This window comes from Chelonia mydas, chromosome 2 (assembly GCF_015237465.2).
Source record: "Chelonia mydas isolate rCheMyd1 chromosome 2, rCheMyd1.pri.v2, whole genome shotgun sequence".
Taxonomy (NCBI): domain Eukaryota; kingdom Metazoa; phylum Chordata; order Testudines; family Cheloniidae; genus Chelonia; species Chelonia mydas.
The window spans coordinates 224876963-224889676 of record NC_057850.1 but is presented as its reverse complement, the minus strand read 5'-3'; the positions used below and the strand labels follow the sequence as shown (position 1 = coordinate 224889676).

General features: G+C 48.0%; 1 protein-coding gene across 10 annotated transcripts in view; it reads left to right on the top strand.

The window, feature by feature from the left end:
* NEBL (nebulette) overlaps positions 1 to 12714 on the top strand; it is a 379942-nt gene that overhangs the window by 355273 nt on the left and 11955 nt on the right. The gene's annotated exons all lie outside the window — the stretch shown is intronic.

The following is a 12714-nucleotide window of genomic DNA, read 5'->3' as shown; positions in this document are numbered from 1 at the left end:
CCTCCCCCTAACCGCCTTCCCGGGCAAGCACCCTGCAGAAGGTGATCCACCACCTGATGCCATGGCTGCCAAATCCACCACAGAGCCTCCGCCTAGCATCACTGGAAGCCCCCCCACCACCCCCTTAACCCTCGAATCCTTTTGGGAGGCACCACCTCTCAGCTGCTTGCCTCCCGAAGCCCAGAGCCTCGCTTCTCCCCCCACCCCCACCCCTGTCCCTGCCCAATCCACCTGTTCCTGCAAAGATATTGCTGCCCCTGGGGTTATTTCTTTCCCGTTTTTTACGGATTCCCCCCAAGGAGCAGCCTTTGCATTTTCCTGCCATGACCCATTAGGAGGTGCAATTTTCCCTCCGCCATCCCCTTCTATCCCAAGGCTTGAGATGGACCTAATAACTTTAGCCTGTCAGACGCCCCGTCGGTGGTCTGCACCCTGCGTGCCCGCCTCAGTGGACCACGAGGCTGCACCAAGAGCCCCACCAGGGAATAACCCGGAAATCGCAACCCCACCCTCCCATGAGCTGCGAAAAGCGTTGCGAGAGTTTTTAGAAGACATCCGGGGCTCCCGCAACAGGGTACAGCTAGCTCTCCAGCTATGGGGGGACTTTGATCAAATCCTCCAGGCCACAAGGGCCCTTATAAAGGAGGATAAAGGGAAAGGAAGGCACGGTGCCGCGGCCTACGGACGGGCCCGCAGCTTCCGTGACAATTTACTCACTTACGGGATGGGTCACGGATTGTTGTGCGACCCGCCAGGGGCTGCGAACACCCCTGCCAACAAGGAACCCCCACCCCCCCAGCCCTCCGCATGACGCCTCTCATTATTGCAACTTTGAATACCAGGGGCTGTAGGATGGCTCTCCGCAGGTCCCAGGTGCTCTCTTACCTTCGGGAAGGGGGGTACTCTGTAGTTTTCCTGCAGGAGACCCATACGGATCCGACCGCCAAGGACAGCTGGCGGCTGGAGTGGGGGGACGGGGTCTACTTCAGCCACTTCATGATTTGACAAGCTGGAGTGGCGACCCTGTTCTCCCCCAACCTATGGCCCGAGGTGCTAGGGGTCACTGAGGCAGTGCCAGGCCACCTGCTGCATCTCCGAGTCTGTATGGAGGGGCTCGTGGTCAACCTCGTTAACATCTATGCCCTGACAACGAGCCTGAAGCGGCCGCAATTCTATCAGCAGGTGTCCGACTTCCTCAGCACCTTAGATTCTCACGAGTGCTTAGTCCTGGGAGGGGACTTTAACACCACCCTCGAGGAACAGGACCACTCAGGGGCCGAGCTGAGCCCGGCCGCTGCAAACATTCTCTGAGAAATAGTCAAACATCACTCCCTAGTAGACGTCTGGCGTGACCATCACCCAGATGACACTTCCACGTTCACCTTTGTCCGGGTGGAGGCCCATCGGTCACACCACTCTCGGTTGGACCGTATTTATTTATCCCATTTCCATCTTTCACAGGGCCACTCCTCCAACATTCGGCCATTTTCCGACCATCATCTAGCCACCATAACAGCCTCCCTCCGCGCAGAGAGGCCGGGGCCAGCCTATTGGCATTTTAACAACAGCCTGTTGGAGGATGAGGGCTTCATGACGTCCTTCCGGGAGTTTTGGCTGGCCTGGCGAGAGCAGCGGCGTGCCTTTCCCTCGGCGCGACGATGGTGGCATCGAGGGAAGGTGCGCGCCAAGCTCTTCTGCCGTGACTACACTCGGGGCACCAGCCGACGGAGAAATGCAGCGATAGAGCAGTTGGAACGGGAGGTCTTAGAGATGGAGAGGCGTCTGGCCACCAGCCCTGAGGACCCGTTCCTCTGCGGAGCGTGCTGGGAGAAGCGGGAGGAGCTCCGGGCCCTCGAGGACCATCGGGCCCGAGGTGCCTTTGTTCGATCCCGCATCAGCCTCCTTCGGGAGATGGATCACGGCTCCCGTTTCTTCTACGCCCTGGATAAAATGAGGGGGGCCAAGAAACACGTCACCTGCCTTCTAGCAGAAGACAGCACGCCCTTCACGGATCCGGTGGAGATGTGTGGGAGGGCCTGTGACTTCTACACAAGCCTTTTCTCCCTGGATTCGACCGATCCTGGCGCTTGCAGGGTTCTCTGGGAGGAACTCCCCACGGTCAGTGTGGGCGACCGAGACCGACTAGAGCTGTCTCTCACCCTGGCCGAGTTCTCGGAAGCCCTCCGTCGCATGCCCACCAATAAATCTCCGGGCATGGACGGGCTGACCGTGGAGTTCTACCGTGCATTCTGGGACATCCTTAGCCCAGACCTAGCCACTGTCTGGGCCGAGTCTTTGCAGGGCGGGGTCCTCCCTCTTTTGTGCAGGCGAGCAGTGCTCGCCTTGTTGCCAAAGAAGGGGGACCTCCACGATTTACGAAACTGGCGTCCCGTCTCGCTCCTTAGCACGGACTACAAAATTGTAGCGAAAGCAATCTTGCTGCGGCTAGGGTCTGTGATGGCGGACGTGATCCACCCAGACCAGACCTATACTGTCCCGGGCCGCAGCATTTTTGACTACCTACTTCTAGTCCAAGACCTTTTGGAACTCGGGCGTAGAGATGGTCTGTCATTCGCCCTCCTGTCTCTTGATCAGGAGAAGGCGTTCAATAGAGTGGACCATGGGTACCTCCTGGGCACTCTGCAGGCGTTTGGATTCGGACCTCAGTTTGTGAGTTTTCTCCGGGTGCTGTACGCTTCCGCGGGTGTCTGGTTAGGCTCAACTGGACCCTGACCGAACCGGTCAGCTTCGGGCGAGGAGTACGGCAAGGGTGCCCCCTCTCGGGCCAGCTGTACGCTCTGGCGATCGAGCCCTTCCTCTGTCTCCTCCGAAGGAGGTTGACAGGGTTGGTGCTATGGGAGCCGGAGCTGCGGCTGGTCCTGTCGGCATATGCCGATGACGTGCTCCTCGTGGTCCAGGACCCAGGCGACTTGGCGCGGGTGGAGGCTTGCCAGGCCATCTATTCGGCAGCCTCCTCCACCTGGGTCAACTGGGTCAAGAGCTCTGGCTTGGCGGTGGGGGACTGGCAGCGGGTGAGCTCCCTCCCACCCGCGCTTCAGACCATTCGGTGGAGCGCGGGTCCACTGCTCTACCTAAGCGTTTATCTTTCTGCCATGCACCCTTCTCTGCTGGAGAACTGGCAAAATTTAGAAGGCGGGGTGATAGAGCGGCTCCGGAAATGGACGAGACTACTCCAATGTCTCTCCCTCCGAGGGAGAGCACTGGTGCTTAACCAGCTAGTCCTGTCCACGCTCTGGTACCGGCTCAACACCCTGGTTCCGGCCCCGGGTTTCCTGACCAACCTCCGGACATCGATTCTAGAGTTCTTTTGGTCAGGAATGCACTGGGCCCCTGTTGGGGTTCTTCATCTATCCCTGAAGGAAGGAGGGCAGGGCCTGAAGTGTCTGCACACTCAGGTCCGTGTCTTCCGACTCCAGGCCCTGCAGAGGCTCCTTTATAGCGCAGGTAGTTCGACATGGAGCATACTGGCGCACGCCTTCCTGCGCCGCTTCCAAGGGCTCCGATACGACCGGCAGCTCTTTTATCTCTGTCCGAGAGGTTTTCTGCGAGACCCCTCCGGGCTGCCGGTCTTCTACCAGGACCTCCTCCGGACCTGGAAACTGTTTTCAACAACCAGGTCCGTGGCGGTCACCGTGGGAGCAGATCTCCTCGCAGAGCCCCTGCTATACAACCCCCAGCTTCTTGTGCAGGCAGCGGAGTCCCGGTTGGCGCACCAGAGTTTGGTCCTGGCAGAAGTCACGAGAGTCGGAGACCTCCTGGACTACGACCGGGGAGACTGGCTGGATCCCCTGACGCTTGCTCGGCGCATGGGGCTCTCCAGACCTCATACCCCCCGGCGCGTACTTCAGGAGGTGAAGGCCGCCTTGATGCCCGCTGCTCGGGCTTATTTCAACCGAGCCCTGCGCAAGGGCGCACCCCGCCCACCCTCTACCCCAAGCCCACCGGACCTTTCAATTGGGCCCCTACCCCGTAGATCCCAACAAATCCCTCACCCTTTCACTGCGAGCCGGCTGCATGAACTGCAGCCAGTCAGCTTCCAAATCGCGCCACGGAAATATCTATACACACTCACGCTTCACACCCTTCACGCCCACACCCTGGTGTCCCGCCCCGATACAAAGTGGCGGGACCTCCTGCCACCCTTGGAGGGTGAGCAACCCCGCTGGGCCAGCCTGTATTCCACCTTGGTCCCGAGGCCCGTCGGGGACATTAGTTGGCGGCTCCTTCACGGAGCTGTGAGCACGGGCATGTTTTTGACACGGTTCACCACCATCCCGGATACTTGCCCTTTTTGCAACATGAGGGAAACCCTGGCGCACGTATATTTAGAGTGTGCCAGGCTGCAGCCCCTTTTCCGGCTCCTCACGAATATTTTATTATGCTTTTGGCTACACTTTTCCCCTCACCTTTTTGTCTACACACTCCCCATCCGTGGCTGCACAAAATCGCGAGATCTCCTGGTTAACCTCCTCCTAGCCCTAGCTAAAACAGCCATTTATAAAACCAGAGAGGGGAGGTTGGCTAATGAAGCGTCCTGCGATTGTAGGGCCGCTTTCCGATCCTCAGTACATTCACATATCCGGGTGGAGTTCCTCTGGGCGGCGTCCACCGACTCCCTTGACGCCTTCAAGGAGCGGTGGGCGCTGTCCGAGGTTCTCTGCTCGGTGACCCCATCCGGTTCCCTCCGTCTGACCCTTTGATTGAGGGCAAGAGCGAGAGACCCCAGCCCCAGCCGTTTGCCGCTGTGGATACCATCATCACTGTCACCTAGGAGGGGTCCTATCACACGTGGGTGTACGTCCCCCCACACCCCTAAATCGTCACCCCACAGCCGTGCCCATCTTGTCGGACACTCTCAAGAGAGGGATAATCGGTGACGCTGGGCGTGGCACTAGGTAACTCGAGGGGGTGGAAGACCATGAGTGTCGAGGAAGCCCCTCCGCTCTAGGCCACCAGGTAACTCAGGAGGGTGGAAGACCACGAGTGTCGAGGAAGCCCCCCCTCTCTGGGCCCAGGCTAGGCTGAACACTTCTCCCTCCTGAAGGCTGTTGTGTTATACCTTGTGTTTGCTTTTGTTTTGTTGCATAGTTTTGCTTTATCCTTTTGGTGATTCTTGTAAGTGTTACACAAATAAAATTCTTTTCTGCTTCAAAAAAAAAAACTCTCCTGCTGCCCTCTGGCCATGCTGTATCACATGCTGTATTGAAGGGCACTGTATGATTTATGTACACAATGAAGGGCATACAGGAGATCTAATTACAAATTAGAACACATTGCTAACGTTACCAGTATGCCCTTCATTTTTGTTAATTGTTTCAGAATAATGTGTGAGAAAGCACAATACAAAGAAAACTGTTCTGTACACAATGTGAGAAGGAATTGCAGCATTTTGTGACAGTTTGTGTGCCTCTCAGTACTGGGAAAGGCATATCACAAACTGGCTTTTTTGGATGTTGCGTGTCTTCATAAATTAAGAGAGTGTCGTGCTGTGAAGTGAAATGTCTCACTCTGCTTTCTCAGCTGAGGCATGCTGTGCACCCGATGCGACATGCCAGCTAAAAACCCAGTTTGTAATAAGGTTTGCACTTCACTGAGAGACATGACATGATACCAAATCCTGCAGCCATACCTGCAAACTATTGCAATACATTTCTAGTGCTCTGTTGAAGTGCGCTGTATGATCTATGTACACAACCATTACAAATGCAGTGTAAGAAATGGGGACAAGTCTACTTATTTCTTATATAATTATTAATAGTAGTTACTGCTCTAGTGTATATGGAATGGTTGGAGAAGCTCATCTTTAGACTACCAGAACAGCACCAAGGTAAACCAAAACCATATAAGTAGAAATGTATGTATGGCTATAAATATGAGTTGAACTCTAGTCATAATTTCAGGACAACAGATATGGAAACTCTGTTCCCACCAGATTGATAAACCCAGAACTGCCTAAACAAAAATCAGTATTGGTGTAAATTGTGCTTCCGAGATATGTCTACTTTCCCCAATTATTCATTTTTTGATCGTAGATTGCATTAATGTCCTTAATATATCAAAACTCTGGTTTTGTGAGTAAAACGAGTGCCTCAAGGACACAAAGTTTTAATGTTGCTATTTCTTCATTGCCCCTGGTTTAGCTGTTCTGCAATATTTAGTGCTCACAGTAACCTCCAAATGATATTTTAAGGATTAAAACTGGGGACAATAAATTCCATTTTTAGGTTTACAAGCAGAATAGTCCAAATGGTACTATTTTTATAGGAGCTGTAGGTCTCAACTGGCCAAAGGGATGTGAGAGCAGTAAAACAATTTGTTACTTTCAGCTAAAATGAGTTGTTATATTGTTATAAATGTTCATAACATTCTAAATTTCAGATATGACCTCATAATTTTTAACTTGTCATTGTAACAACTGTTTATACTAGTTTGCTGCTGCTAATATAACCCTGATCAATGACTTGTTGTCTTCACCTACAGATTTTCACTATTTTCACTGTTTTAGTTAATGCCACAGAAAACATTTAGGCTGTCTGAACTGTGAATCTGAAACTGGTAGACGCATACTTGACATAGCTAAGCTTTGCTTCCACTACACTGCTATTTATACTGGCACTAGTTTGATGAAAGCTAGCACAAGTATGTGTATGCAGGCAGGGGAATCACACACCTAGTTTGTAGTGTAGACATAGCCTTAGGTTCAGTTTCAATAGATGTGAACGTTACAAATAACCTCTGTTTGTATTTTATGGGCTGGTGACTCTTCAAAACATTCTGACTTCTTGAATATCCTGAGATATTGTATATGCTATTGGTCATATTGTACCCGCAGGTATTAAAATAAAAAGGCCAGTGTTGTAACTGGCTCTCAGGGAATCAGGGTTATCCTGTATAGTTGAACCTACGTAACCACGCTCCAATAAGCAGCAAACCTGTAAGTCAGCATTAAAAATTAATTTTGGGGTTTGCGGTTTCCTGAAGCGGTGGCCATCGAGATTTTGCTACTCCGCTGGAGCGGGGCCAGTGTGGGTGACAGTATGCTCCCTGAAGACCAATAGGTGAGCACCTCACTGTCTCTTGGCCCCTACCTTAGCATTCAGTAATACCCAGAAACAGGGACTGTATATAATTGGTTAGTGGTGATGATGCTTCTCTCTGTCTCCAAACTGCACTGGACATTTCCCAGATTAGTGGCATTGTAATTTAGGTATATATAGTACTCTAAAACTTTCTTACAAAATGGGTTGGATGTAAATTACAGAGTAACTAACAGATGAGGAGGTTTCTGACCCATGGCCTAACCTCACTCCATCCCAATGCCCCCCCATGAAGGGAGTGTTGAGGTGGGAAATCTCCACAGGGATCTCCTTCTGAAGATCCCCCTTTCATTCTCCTGTTATGATTGAATTGGCCTCATTAGCACTACAAAAAGTAATTTTCCCTCTGTTGATATTCACCCCTTCTTGTCAACTGTTGGACTGGGCCATATCCACCCTAATTGAATTGGCTTCATTAGCACTGACCCCGCACTTGGTAAGGCACCACCCATCTTTTTTCATGTGCTGTATATTTATACCTGCCTACTTTTTGTCACTCCATGCATCTGATGAAGTGGGTTATAGCCCACAAAAGCTTATGCCCAAATAAATTTGTTAGTCTCTAAGGTGTCACAAGGACTCCTCGTTGCTTTTATTAATTATTTTAAATGTTATAAAATTACTATTCCCATTGAAAGTTCATTCCACAGCCATACTTTTTGATGATTTTTCTGTGAATACATTTGATTTGTGTACAGTTTATTTTGTATATTTTTAAAATTTAGGATAGTGTAAAATACCCAAACATGGCATATTGATGTTAGGAAATGAAAAAAAGTGGGTTTTTTTCTGGTTTGAAAATACATTGTTTATGAATTCAAGCTAATTATAGTAAAAAAAATTTAAAGTGATCAAAATATAAATGAAACAGTTTGAAATTATCGAAACAAAACATTTATTTACTTGAACCATTTTTTCTCCAGATTTTCAGTTTGTGAAAAAAATTAAGATTTTTCACTTTTTGTCCTGATTTGGGATGGGAATATTTTTTTGCAATCTCAAAACTTCTCACAGTGCAGGAAAATCATTTCCTGGTCTACTCTACCTCACTTCTGTGACTCTGTCCTCTTCTGGTTCTCCTCCTACTTCTCTTATCACTACTTCAGAATTTCCTTTGGAAGATCTTCTTCAGCCCCACCCCACACCCACTCTCATTTCAACTTTCTGCATGGGTCCCACAGGGCTCTGTCCTGAGTCACCTTCTCTTCTCCTTCTACATCTTATCTTTGGGTAATCTCATCAGCAAACACAAATTCAACTACTACCTCTATACTGATGACTCCTAGATCTATCTCTTTACTCTAGACCTGTCTCCTTTTGTCCAAACTAAAGACTTAGCCTGTTTCTCTGACATCTCCTCATGGTTATGTAGCAATCATTTCCAACTCAATATGGCTAAAACAGAGCTTCTAATCTCTCCCCTCCCCCCCACCTCTCCCAGTCATCCTCATATCATCACCCTGTCTGTAGCTCAGGCCTATAACCTGGGAGTCATCTTCGATTCAAACCTCTCTCTAGATCCTCACAGCCAGGCTATGTCTAAATCATGCTGAAAGATTCAGCAAGAACTTCTCTAAGATATGGGCTTTCCTTTCTTGCAGGTAGAATGTTTGTCCAGGCTCTCATAACCTGTATCTCAATTAGTGCAACATCCTCTTTGACAAATACAGTCTTGCCCTACTCATATCTATTCAGCACACTGCTGCTAAGATAATTTCCCTAGCCCATTGTTTTGAGAACATTGCCCCACGCTTTGCATCCCTCCACTGGCTCCCCATTTTCTGTTGCATCAGACAGAAGCTACTTGGGTTAATTTACAAGGCCTTTCACGATCTCTCCTCAGCATACCTAACACCTCATTCACTATCAAGTTATTGACTCCCACCTCCAATCAGGCCATGATGCCAGCTTCCATCGCCCACTTATTAAATTTTCAAACAAGAGCTTCTCCCACTGACAGAGCTGCCACCTGTCATGCGAGGTGGAGTTACTAAGCTGACGAGAAAGCTCTCTCTCATTGTCAAAGAGCATCTTCATCAGTAGCGCTACAGTGGTGCAGCTGCATTGATGCAGCTGCACCACTGTAGCACTCGGGATGATTTAGTTGGGGTTGGTCCTGCTTTGAGCAGGGTGTTGGACTAGGTGGCCTCCTGCAGTCTCTTCCAACCCTAATCTTCTATGAGTCTATGTAGCCTGAGTAATTTCTGGAAATTTCTATTACAGCCAGATAACATTAGCAAGTAGATTCTGTTTTTGTTTGTTTGACTTCTTTCGCCTGGACAGAATCTGGACATCAGGGCAAGGAAGCATATTTCCACAGTTCTACTGCCGATGGTTGGCATATTGGTTCTGAGTGTGTGGGCCACCCATTCTCAGAAGAGCCTTTCTGGATTTGGAAGATACTCTGAACACAGACAATGAGAGAGGAGTGATGATTGTTGAGGGACGTAGGCCCTATTAGGGAGAAGAAGTCATGAGAGAAGGGTTTCCATTGGCATCATCACTCCACTTTCCATTGGGATGAAAGCTGGGGTTGTTAGGGTGCCTTTTCTTGACAGGAGCTGAGTAAAGGGGTTGTTTGGGTTGGGGTTTATCTGCCTCTCCTGACAGGAGTAGAGGACTCCTTCTCTCTTTCTGTCCCTGCATAGCAGAGGGAGTGTGAGCTGCTGGAGCAGGAGCAGAGTTCAGTAACGGATAAGAACTGACCAGATGCTCATTCCCAATACACTGTGAACTCAGAAAGATTGAATTCTGCTCTTAGTTTTGAACACACGTAGCCACATTTATCACTGGCATAAGCAGAACACACCATTGATTTCAGTGGAGTTGCTCTCATTTACACTTGTGGTGAATTTGGCCCACAGTGTTCAAATGAGTTTGAAATTAGGCAAAATATGTTCACCGAAGCGTGCTCACAGTAACTTTTGACTAAATTGCGCTTCTATCCATTTTCTCAGGAGAGGCCATGTCTGATCGTTTAGAAGTAGTATGTGACAACATTGAAACATAAATTATCTGATGAACTGCTTAGAACCATTAACTTAATATCAAGATCACCTTGTGAACACATTAATGAGCACTAATTTTCTGATGATTAAACTGCTTTAAAGTATCTGTGCACTCATACATCACAAGAATGAAGTCGCCACATCTAAAACATCCATTATTCATTATATTCCAGTACTGCATATTACTGTCCCCGAGTGGCTTCATATTATAGGAACTTCTCTGACTAAATCAACATATGGCTTCAACTTTACTCTCTCACCTCACAGCACAATCTGTGCATTTGTAGTAGTTTGAAATAGGTGTCCCCAAATCACAAATACCTTATTTAAGAATATAGTAATTCACTATCTTTAAAAAGTATAACATAATGGATATGATGACTGGATAATGAGCACTCAATATTTTAATATATTACATATTAAAAAATTACTAGTTACAGGAAAACTCTAACCATTTGCTCAAACCACCAATCTCAGAATTAGGGATAGGGAAGCAGGTTGGGTAAAATGAAAATGAAACTTCTCACAAAGCACAAATTGAACTTTCATTCCAGCACAATTCAGCAAACCTTTCCCCATAGTTCATTTCACACCCTTCTATACGTCCTGGTTCCTTCAGAGGTAAAAAGGCCAGACGATTCTTGCATACTTGCCAATATCTTGCATTAAAGCACTGCCTGATGGTATGCTGTCTTCCAGCTCCTCCCCAAAACCTTAACTGCCAATAAATTAATTCTGCAACCTCTGCAGCCCCACATTAATTAATTCTGCACCTCTTGATCCCCTCCGTAAATTATTTTTGCACTGCTCCTGTCCTGTATCAGTTTTGAACCCATCCTGAGGCTTGATCATTTTGTGGAAAAAGTGTCAAAAGAAATGTACCATCTTTATGATTATTTTTGCACTGTTGCTTAGTGAGGTTTCAGTTGTGCTTGGAGAATGCCAATTAACTATTTGAGAGATGGGCTAAGGTTCTCAATAGCTGGATAAAACCAGCAGAGAGATGTTAGGCCCAATATTGGTGAGGCTTGCAAACCATGGTTAGACAGGAAATGATTAAACCTTCACTATTTGGATATTAACCACCTTACCAGTTATTGTCAGGACCGTCCACCTTCCCCAAAAACAAACCTTGTTGAAAAGGTACAGAATGGCCACCTCAGCTACACTTGGGTTTCACAGATGCCCAAGGACACTTGTTTTTCAGATTCTGTCAGTCCAGTGTCAAAGCAGGATGTTGGAACAGAGACTATTGATTTAAATTATTAGGAATCTCCTTCTAGCAAGGAGTAAGGGTAGAGGTTTGTCACAGAACTTAGCGAGCACCCCCTTCCAGCCACTCCCAAGGACTGCTGTGAGGAAAATCCAGGCTTTGTTGCTTTGGATTCACAGGTGCTTTAAGCTCTTGGAGCCTGAACAGAATCCAGCCACTGCTCAAACTTGGGGTCCCTAGGCACACTCTTGGGGCACAGACCTTCTATTTGGTATTCTCGTCTGAAAGGTAGAACCCACTGTTGAGCTCCCTCAGCCTCCTGTGTATTTAAACACACCCTCTCCCAGAACTCCACTTCAGGGTGTGATGCTGCTGGTTTACAGTTTAACTCTCTTAGGGGCATGCAGCAGTTATGAAGCCTATCACACACAGACTTTGCTCGGTGTCTAACACGTGTTATTTTATACTTAATCATATAAGGCACAGGAGAGTACAGAAGATTTAAACCAATAAACATTACATGAATATTTCTACCTGAGTTTCCTCACCACTCCGGGACATTCTTTGGGCTGGGTCAGGCTTCAGTGCATGGTTCATGCTGCATTGCTTCTTTCTCCTGGAATAGAGGAAAATGGCCCCTGAGCAGAACCGCGATCACTCTCGTTACAGTGTGTATGTTAACACCCATTGTTTCATGTTCTCTGTGTATATAAAATCTCCCCACTGTATTTTCCACTGCATGCATCCAATGAACTGAGCTATAGCTCACAAAAGCTTATGCTCAAATAAATTTGTTATTCTAAGGTGCCACAAGTACTCCTTTTCTTCATCCCTTTTGAAACTTTCATTCTTCTCTGTCAGATGATGCCATTTTCAGCATCCCCACATAAGCACAAACGCCTTTGTTGCCAAGGTGACCTCCCCCTGCTAAACCGGTTCTTCTGGGTAGCGACCAGTTTTTAGTCTAGAGTGAATTTCTAGATTTCCTGTAGCTGAGTACTTAGTCAACTACCCTCTAGTGTCAGCCCTGTATCTCTCTGTGTGGGGACTTCAGCCCAACATGGAGGCAAATAGGAAACAGAGAAGGCAAAAAAGCTAAATGTACCAGATGGAGTTTGTGGCCTGACACAGATCGAGTTCACATCACAATTCATAAATTGTACAGACATTCCCAAATCATCACAAGGGTCCACACGGTTTTTATTCGAACTTTCAGCAGCTTCTCATCAATAAAACACAGTATAGTGTTGTCACCTGTGGTTGGTAAAATCACACTACCAAAGAAATGTGTGTGTATCTGTGGGAGGGAAGAGCAATGTTGGACAGAGCCTAATGGACATAGGAGGACAAAGGAAAGGGACAGAAAGAAATTGGC